Raw genomic sequence first — 9,167 nt, 5'->3', positions numbered from 1 at the left:
GACCGTGGTGCATAATTACGTGAAGGAAATAATTACACAAAGGTAATGTAGAGGAATCACGCAATGGCGCTAAAGCCGAAGTGGCTGACGTCAAAGATGGTGCAGAGGAATGGATTGTAGGGAGAACATGCTCTATCCAATCTCAGCCTTAACCCAATGGTTTATGTATATAAATGGACCGTGGCGCATAAATACGCGAAGGAAATACGTGATAATGTAGAGGAATCACGCAATGGCGCAAAGACAAAGTTGCTACTGTCAAAGATGGTGCAGTGACCTACCTCTACGAATTGACCACTGCGCGCAATAACGCAATGGCGCAAGAGTGAAATTGCAAAGATTGTAGGTAGGGTAAGAATGTGTGTATTGCTCACATGACATACCAGTGTGAAAGACATAAGGATAATAGACATTTGGGACCTAACCCAAGCTCAGCCTTAATACAACAGACTGCAGTACGCAATGACCACTGCGTGCAATAATGCAATGGCGCAAGAGTAAAATTGCAAAGATGGTAGGTAAAGGGTAAGAATGTGTGTATTGCTCACATGACATACCAGTGTGAAAGACACAAGGATAATAGACATGTGGGACCTAACCCAAGCTTAGCCTTAACACAACAGACCACAGTACACAATGACCTACCTCTACGAATTGACCACTGTGCGCAACTACGCAATGGCTCAAGAGTGAAATTGCATAGATGGCAGTGCTTTGAATGCGATTTCTTTCTTCTTAGCGGGGGGTTGGACTAGATGGCCCATGAGGTCTCTTCCAACTCTACTATTCTATGATTCTACAAATTGACCACTTCAGCGCAATAACGCAATGGCGCAAGAGTGAAGTTGCTAACGTCAAAGATGGTGGGTAAATGGTAAGAATGTGTGTATCGCTCACATGCGGCACGAGTGTGAAAGACGCAAGGATAGTAGACAGGTGGGACCTAACCGAAGCTCAGCCTTAACACAACAAACCTCTACGAATTGACCACTGCATCGCAATAACGCAATGGCGTAAGAGTGAAATTGCAAAGATTATAGGTAAAGGGTAAGAATGTGTGTATTGTTCACATGACGTACCAGTGTGAAAGACACAAGGATAATAGACATGTGGGACCTAACCCAAGCTCAGCCTTAACACAACAGACTGCAGTACGCAATGACCACTGTGCGCAATAACGCAATGGTGAAAGAGTGAAGTTGCTAACGTCAAAGATGGTGGGTAAATGGTAAGAATGTATTTATCACTCACATGCGACACCAGTGTGAAAGACGCAAGGATAGTAGACAGGTGGGACCTAATCCAAGCTCAGACTTAATGCAACGGACCGTGGTGCGCAATAATGCTCAGGAAGTACACAATGGTACGAGAGCGAAGTGACGGGCAAACAGTTCGGTGTTATTGTGTGGCAGAACAATAACACCCAACCCGTCTTCGTATTGATCCTTCCAGGATGTTTTGGGCCACACCGCCCTTGACTAACATCCTGCCTGGGGATGATGGGAGTTGCAAAGCAAAGCATCGGGATCTGCAAGTCAGATGGAGATGGAAATCCGTCCGGGGGAGTGGAAACAGGTTCAGGATGGAGCATAACATTCTTCTTCTGTGTGTTAATGCCGAGGCGTTCCTTCTCTGGGCAGGGCCGAGCAACACTCTGGCATCACCCAGGAGAGCGAGGGAGCGCATGAGCGGGATTGCCACATCGCACAATCCCGCCCGGTGTCTCATTGAATCCTCTTGTTGGTGATACGGTGCGCCGCGCCGGTGCGTAAGGCTTGAAGTATGAATGACAGGCAGAGCAGAGAGATATGCACTCAGCCCCGCCTCTGAGCACGGGCAACAACATGGGCGAAGTGCGCAACAGCGCAAGACCAAAGTGACCAGGAGGGCTTCAGCTCATGTTCAACCTTAACCCAACGGTCCACCTCTGGCAATGGACAATAACGTGGAGGAAGGACACAACAATGCAAGGCCGAAGATGGTGGGCGACAGGTTGCTCCAACCCATGTTCAGCCTGCCTCCAACATTGCGCAATAACACAATGGTGCAAGATCGTAGTGGCTGGAATCAACAATGGTGGACAAGGAGTTGTCTCAGTCCATGCTCAGCTTTTGCTTAATGGCCCACCTCTGACAGTTCACTCTTAACCCAAGGATCTACCAATGGCCATAGGCAATAATGCGGAACACACAATGGCGCAATTACGCAATGGCGCACGACTGAAATGGCCAGAATCATCAATGGTGGGCAAAGGGTTGCCTCAATCCATGCTCAACCTTTACTTAATGACCAACCTCTGACAGTTCAGCTTCGACCCAAGGAACTATCAATAGGCAATAATGTGGAGTACGCAACGGTGTTAGTGCGCAATGGCGCAATACCGAAATGGCCAGAATCAACCATGGTGGGCAAAGGGTTGCTTCAATCCATGCTCAGCCTTTACTTAATGACCCACCTCTGACGATTCAGCTTCGACCCAAGGACCTATCAATGGCCATAATGTAGAGTACGCAATGGTGTTAGTGCGCAATTGCGCAATACCAAAACGGCTGGAATCAACCATGGTGGGCAAAGCGTTGCCTCAATCTATGTTCAGCCTTTACTTAACGACCCACCTCTGACACTTCAGCTTCGACCCAGGGACCTACCAATGGCCATAATGTGGAGTACGCAATGGTGTACTAAACTTCTACGTTCATATAACAAAAAGAAAAGAAAAATAATGTCCTAATTAGAGGGAAAGGAATAATTGTTTTTAACCAATTGCTGCCAGTTAGTAGGCTAAGCTCCGCCCACTTGGTCTCCTAGCAACTGCCATATAATCCAGTTAAAATCAGATAATCTGTATTTTATAGGCAGTGTGGAAGAGGCCTGAGTGAGGCCTAACTCTGCCTGTCCCCTGGTCTGAGTTAGGCCTCACTCAGGCCTCTTCCACATTGCCTATAAAATACAGGTTATCTGATACAATACCCATACCACCATATTTGCCACAGCAACGCGTGGCTGGACACAGCTAGTATATTATATTATACGACTACACAACAGCACAAGACCTAAGCAACCAATGTCAGAGATGCTGGGCGATAGGTTGCCTCGATCCATGAGGCCTAAGTGAGGCCTAACTCTGCCTGTCCCCTGGGCTGTGTTAGGCCTCACTCAGGCCTCTTCCACATTGCCTATAAAATACAGATTATCTGATACCATACCCATACCATTATATTATACGACTACACAACCGCACAAGACCTAAGCAACCAATGTCAGAGATGCTGGGCGATAGGTTGCCTCGATCCATGAGGCCTAAGTGAGGCCTAACTCTGCCTGTCCCCTGGGCTGTGTTAGGCCTCACTCAGGCCTCTTCCACATTGCCTATAAAATACAGATTATCTGATACCATACCCATACCATTATATTATACGACTACACAACCGCACAAGACCTAAGCAACCAATGTCAGAGATGCTGGGCGATAGGTTGCCTCGATCCATGCGCAGCCTTAACCCAATGGTCTACAATAATATCCTGGGTGTGCTTGTGTGGCATTCCTGCCGAGAGCATCATCGAGTCGACACAACATATCGACATATTGCTTGTCTTTCAATGGGAGGCGCATCCGATGACGGGCGCATTCCGGGCCCCTGAGTCATGGCGGAGGACACCAGGCGCCCGAGAAGCTCATTAGGCCGTAATTAGGATGCCATTCAAATCGAGACGAAGTAGAACGATAATAACAATGCGGGGAAATAATCTGGGACCGAGCTGGAGAGTTGTAGTTTTTGAGTTGCGTTTCGACCGGCAGGGCTGGGTCCCGGCACCAGGGATGCTTTGCATTCCGAAAGAAAGGAAGAAAGAAAATGACATTCCAGGCCGGGGATATTTTTATCTCACCCTCCCCGCAACCCGTGCGACTGGTCCGAGGATTGGCCCCAGACGGCATCCTGTGGCGGAGAGTTCCGCGGGATAATTGCCACCTTGCCCCATTTCCTGCCTCATCGGCTCGGAATGCGCCGCCGTCTTGGCATTCTTGGAGGGCGGGCGGGCGGAGCAGAATCATCATAGGGTGGGAAGGGACCCCAGAGGTCATCCAGCCCAAGCACCATCCAAGCCCTCCCGACAGATGACCATCCTGCCTCTGATTACTAATACGAATACTACTAATAATAGAATCCTAGTTTTGGAAGGAATCCCAAAGGCCATCCAATCCAACCTTCTTCTGACAGGCAGGAAAAACACCATCAAAGCCCTCCCGACAGATGGCCATCCAGCCTCTGATTACCGTATATACTTGAGTATAAGCCGACCCGAATATAAGCCGAGGCACCTAATTTTACCACAAAAAAACTGGGAAAACATTGACTCCAGTATAAGCCGAGGGTGGCAAATTTCAGAACTAAAAATAGATACCAATAAAATTACATTAATTGAGGCATCAATAGGTTAAATGTTTTTGAATATTGACATAAAGCTCAAATTTAAGATAAGACTGATCAACTCTGATTAAATCATTATTCTCATCTTCTTTAATATAAATGTGCTTATGTATCTTTTTAATAATAATAGAGTAAAATAATACATGTAATAATTATAATAATAAATACAGAAAAATAATACATGTAGTAATAAATAGAGTAAAATAATAAATGCAATAATAATAATAATAATAATAAGATCAGAGTGAAATAATAAATGTATTAATAATAATAAAAATAGAGTAAAATAAATGTAATAGTAGCAACAATAATAGAGAAAAATAATAAATGTACCATATATTCTTGAGTATAAGCTGACCCAAATATAAGCCAACCAGGACCCTCACCCGAGTATAAGCCGAGGGGGGCTTTTTCAGTCTTAAAAAAAGGGCTGAAAAACTAGGCTTATACTCAAGTATATACAGTATATTATTATTAATAATAATAATAATAATCAAAAATAATAATGGAATCCTACGGTTGCAAGGGACCCCAAAGGACATCTAGTCCAACCCTCTACCAGGCAGGGAAAGCACCATCAAAGCCCTCCTGACAGATGGCCACTCAGCCTCTGATTATATTAATATTATTATTAATAATAATCAATACTAATAATGGAATCTTAGAGTTGGAAGGGACCTCAAAGGTCATCTAGTCCAACCCTCTGCCAAGCACCATCAAATCCTTCCCAACAGATGGCCCTCTAACCTCTGGTATTATTATTATTATTATTATTATTATTATTATTATTATTATTATTATTATTATTGAGCCCCTGGTGGTGCAGAGGCCCGTTTACGTTGGATAAGCAAGACTCTACTGTAATAGAGTAAAATAATAAATGTAATAATGCTAATAAATACAGTAAATAAACGTAATAATAAATAGAATAAAATAATAAATGTAATAATGCTAATAAATACAGTAAATAAATGTAATAATAAATAGAATAAAATAATAAATGTAATAATGCTAATAAATACAGTAAATAGACAGAGATAGGGATAGTGATAGGGACTGAGTTAGAGATAGAGTTAGATTGAGCTTGAGATAGGGAGAAATTGAGATAGAGTTAGAAATATATAGAGAGTTAGATAGCAAGAGAGTCGGAGATAGAGTTAGAGCTTGAGACTGAGTTAGAGATAGAGTTAGATATAGAGATAGAACTAGAGATAGAGACAGAGAGAGAAAGAGAGAAAGGTTCCTTGGGCAATGCCTCCAGAAACTGGGATAGATCCCAGAACCTCTTGCGAGACTGATTCTTTCCCAAGGGCTCCCAAACTGGTTTGCCCATCCCAGGGAAATATTCGGGGAATGTTTGGGGGAAGAGTCAAGGTCGTCCCAAGCCACAAGGAAAGGCAGCTGAGCCAGTGAGTCAAGGGAGGAGGAGGAGGAGGCCTGGCGTAGGGTGGCCACAGACCAGTATGGACACCAAACCCACAGTGGTGTCTGGTGTGTTGTGTTCCAGAACTTTGTCAGTCTGCATTCGGAAGCCCCACAGTATCTTTGCATGTTCATTTTCCACTACTTTTGCAGGTTTGTGATCCCACCAGTTCTTTGCTGCTGGGAGGTGGTACTTGAGGCATAAGTTCCAATGAATCATTTGGGCCACATGGTTGTGCCTCTGTTTGTAGTCTGTCTGTGCAATTTTCTTACAGCAGCTGAGGAGATGATCCATGGTTTCATGGGTTTCCTTGCACAGTCTGCATTTTGGGTCATCAGCTGATTTTTCGATCTTGGCCTGAATGGCCTTTGTCCTGATGTCTTGCTCCTGGGCTGCAAGGATCAGGCCTTCTGTCTCCTTCTTCAGGGTCCCATTCGTGAGCCAGAGCCAGGTCTTCTCCTTATCAGATTTTCCTTCCATTTTGTCAAGGAACTTTCCATGAAATGTTTTGTTGTGCCAGCTGTCAGCTCTAGTTTGTAGTGTGGTTTTCTTGTACTGATTCTGCTCTAGTTTGTAGTGCGGTTTTCTTGTACTGATTCTGCTCTAGTTTGTAGTGCGGTTTTCTTGTACTGATTCTGCTCTAGTTTGTAGTGTGGTTTTCTTGTACTGATTCTGCTCTAGTTTGTAGTGCGGTTTTCTTGTACTGATTCTGCTCTAGTTTGTAGTGCGGTTTTCTTGTACTGATTCTGCTCTAGTTTGTAGTGCAGTTTTCTTGTACTGGTTCTTTGTCTGCTGTGCTTTGAGGAGTTTCTGATTTTTGACTTCAATCAAAGGAGGTATTATTATTATTATTATTATTATTGACCCAAAGTCAGAGTATGACACAGCAAATGAGATATATATGCTGGATTTAATATTTATTATTATTATTATTATTATTATTATTATTATTATTATTATTATTATTATTGACCCAAAGTCAGATTATGACACAGCAAATGAGATATATATGCTGGATTTTGTTATTATTATTATTATTATTATTATTATTATTATTATTATTATTGACCCAAAGTCAGAGTATGACACAGCAAATGAGATATATATGCTGGATTTCGTATTTATTATTAGAGTTGGAAGGGACTCCCAAAAACCATTGATTTGCGGATTCCACACATTTATTTTTTTTGCACCGAAATTTAGAAGCATCTCAAAGAATTGGTTTCACACTTGATGGGATGAAGGATAGAGTGCCTTGAAGCATGTGCAGAGTGCCTTTAGAAAACCCTACAGCCCAGACCGTCCTTTGCCCACCCCAAGTGTTTTTCCAACCGAAGCCATCAAGGCATTCCATTACACTGAGCCAAGGCAGTTAAAGTGGTATCAAACTGGATCAATTCTATAGTGTAGCTGCACACTAATAATAATAACAACATTAATATTCTTCTTCTTCTATTTATTAGTATTCATGTTATTAGAATAATAACAATTATAATAACGAAATGTGTGTGTATATGTAAAGATAGATGGACGGAAACAACAACAACAACAACAACAATAATAATAATAATAATAATGAAATCCAGCATATCTATCTTGTTTGCTGTGTCATAATAAAATAATAATCTATTTATTAGTATTAGTATTGTTACAATAATAATAATTATAATAACAAAATGTGTGTATATGTACATATAGAGATGTACGGAAACCATAATGCATAATGCACTGCCCATCTGGCCCAGCCTTTGGAAACCAGTTAGCCCAGTTTGGCTGCCAGACTGGGTGAACTGGGTCCCCGACAGTCTCCCTGCTGGGCGGCATCACTTTGACAGTAACAGTGGCTCCATTTGTTGCATACGAAGGTTCCGAAAATATTGTCAGGTTGTCAGTTTGATTGATTTCCGATGCCTGGCTTATGTTGTTCTAACCACTGGACTAGACGTCCCTCCCCATGTGTGCCAATGGGGACAGGAAGTCCCACCCCCACGCATATGATGATGTCATTTCCTCTTCTTGTGTATTATTGGCACAGGACCCAAGCATGGGGGGCCAGGGATGGAGCCAGAAGTTTGATTGACAGCTCTAGGGATGGAACCTCAACCTTGATTGACAAGTCTAGGAGTGGAACCTGAACCTTCATTGACAGGTCTAGAAGTAGAACCTAAACCATGATTGACAAGTCTAGAAGTGGACCTTGATTGATAGGTCCAGAGCCCGAGCCTTAACCATGACTGACAGATCTAGAAGTGGAACCTGAACCTTGATTGACAGGTCTAGAACCAGAGGCTGAAACACGATTGACAGGTCTAGAACCAGAGGCTGAACCATGATTGACAGGTCTAAGAGAGGAACCTGAACCATGATGGACAAGTCTACAGCTAGAGGCTAAACCATGATAAACATGTCTAGAGCTAGAACCTGAACCATGATAGACAGGTCTAGAAGTCGAACCTGAACCTTGATAGACAGATCTAGAGCCAGAGCCTGAACCTCTATTGACGGATCTAAGTATAGAACCTAAACCTTGATTGACAGGTCTAGAGCCAGAACCTGAACCATGATTGATAAGTCTGGGAGTGGAACCTGAACCTTGACTGACAGGTCTAGAGCTAGAGCCCGAATCATTATTGACAGGTCTAAGAGAGGAATCGGAACCATAATTGACAGGTCTAGAGCTAGAGTCTGAACCTTGACTGACAGGTCTAGAGCTAGAGCCCGAATCATTGTTGACAGGTCTAAGAGAGGAATCGGAACCATAATTGACAGGTCTAGAGCTAGAGCCTGAACCTTGACTGACAGGTCTAGAACTAGAGCCCGAATAATTTTTGACAGGTATAGGAGAGGAATCGGAACCATAATTGACAGGTCTAGAGCTAGAGCCTGAAACTTGACTGACAGGTCTAGAACTAGAGCCCGAATAATTATTGACAGGTATAGGAGAGGAATCGGAACCATAATTGACAGGTCTAGAGCTAGAGCCTGAACCTTGACTGAAAGGTCTAGAACTAGAGCCCGAATAATTATTGACAGGTATAGGAGAGGAATCGGAACCATAATTGACAGGTCTAGAGCTAGAGCCTGAAACTTGACTGACAGGTCTAGAGCTAGAGCCTGAACCTTGGCTGACAGGTCTAGGTGAGGAACCTGAAATTTGATTGATAGATCAACAGCTAGAGCCTGAACCATGATAGACAGGTTTAGTGTTAGAACCTGAACCTTGATTGACAGGTCTAGAGCCAGAGCCTGGACCTGAATCCTTACTGCCGTTCCTCCTGGCGATGTGTCATTGAGGGAAACTATAGAAGAAGAAA

Source organism: Anolis carolinensis, unplaced genomic scaffold (assembly GCF_035594765.1).
Source record: "Anolis carolinensis isolate JA03-04 unplaced genomic scaffold, rAnoCar3.1.pri scaffold_14, whole genome shotgun sequence".
Taxonomy (NCBI): domain Eukaryota; kingdom Metazoa; phylum Chordata; class Lepidosauria; order Squamata; family Dactyloidae; genus Anolis; species Anolis carolinensis.
The sequence above is the reverse complement of the archived record's forward strand: the minus strand, read 5'-3'. Positions refer to the sequence as shown.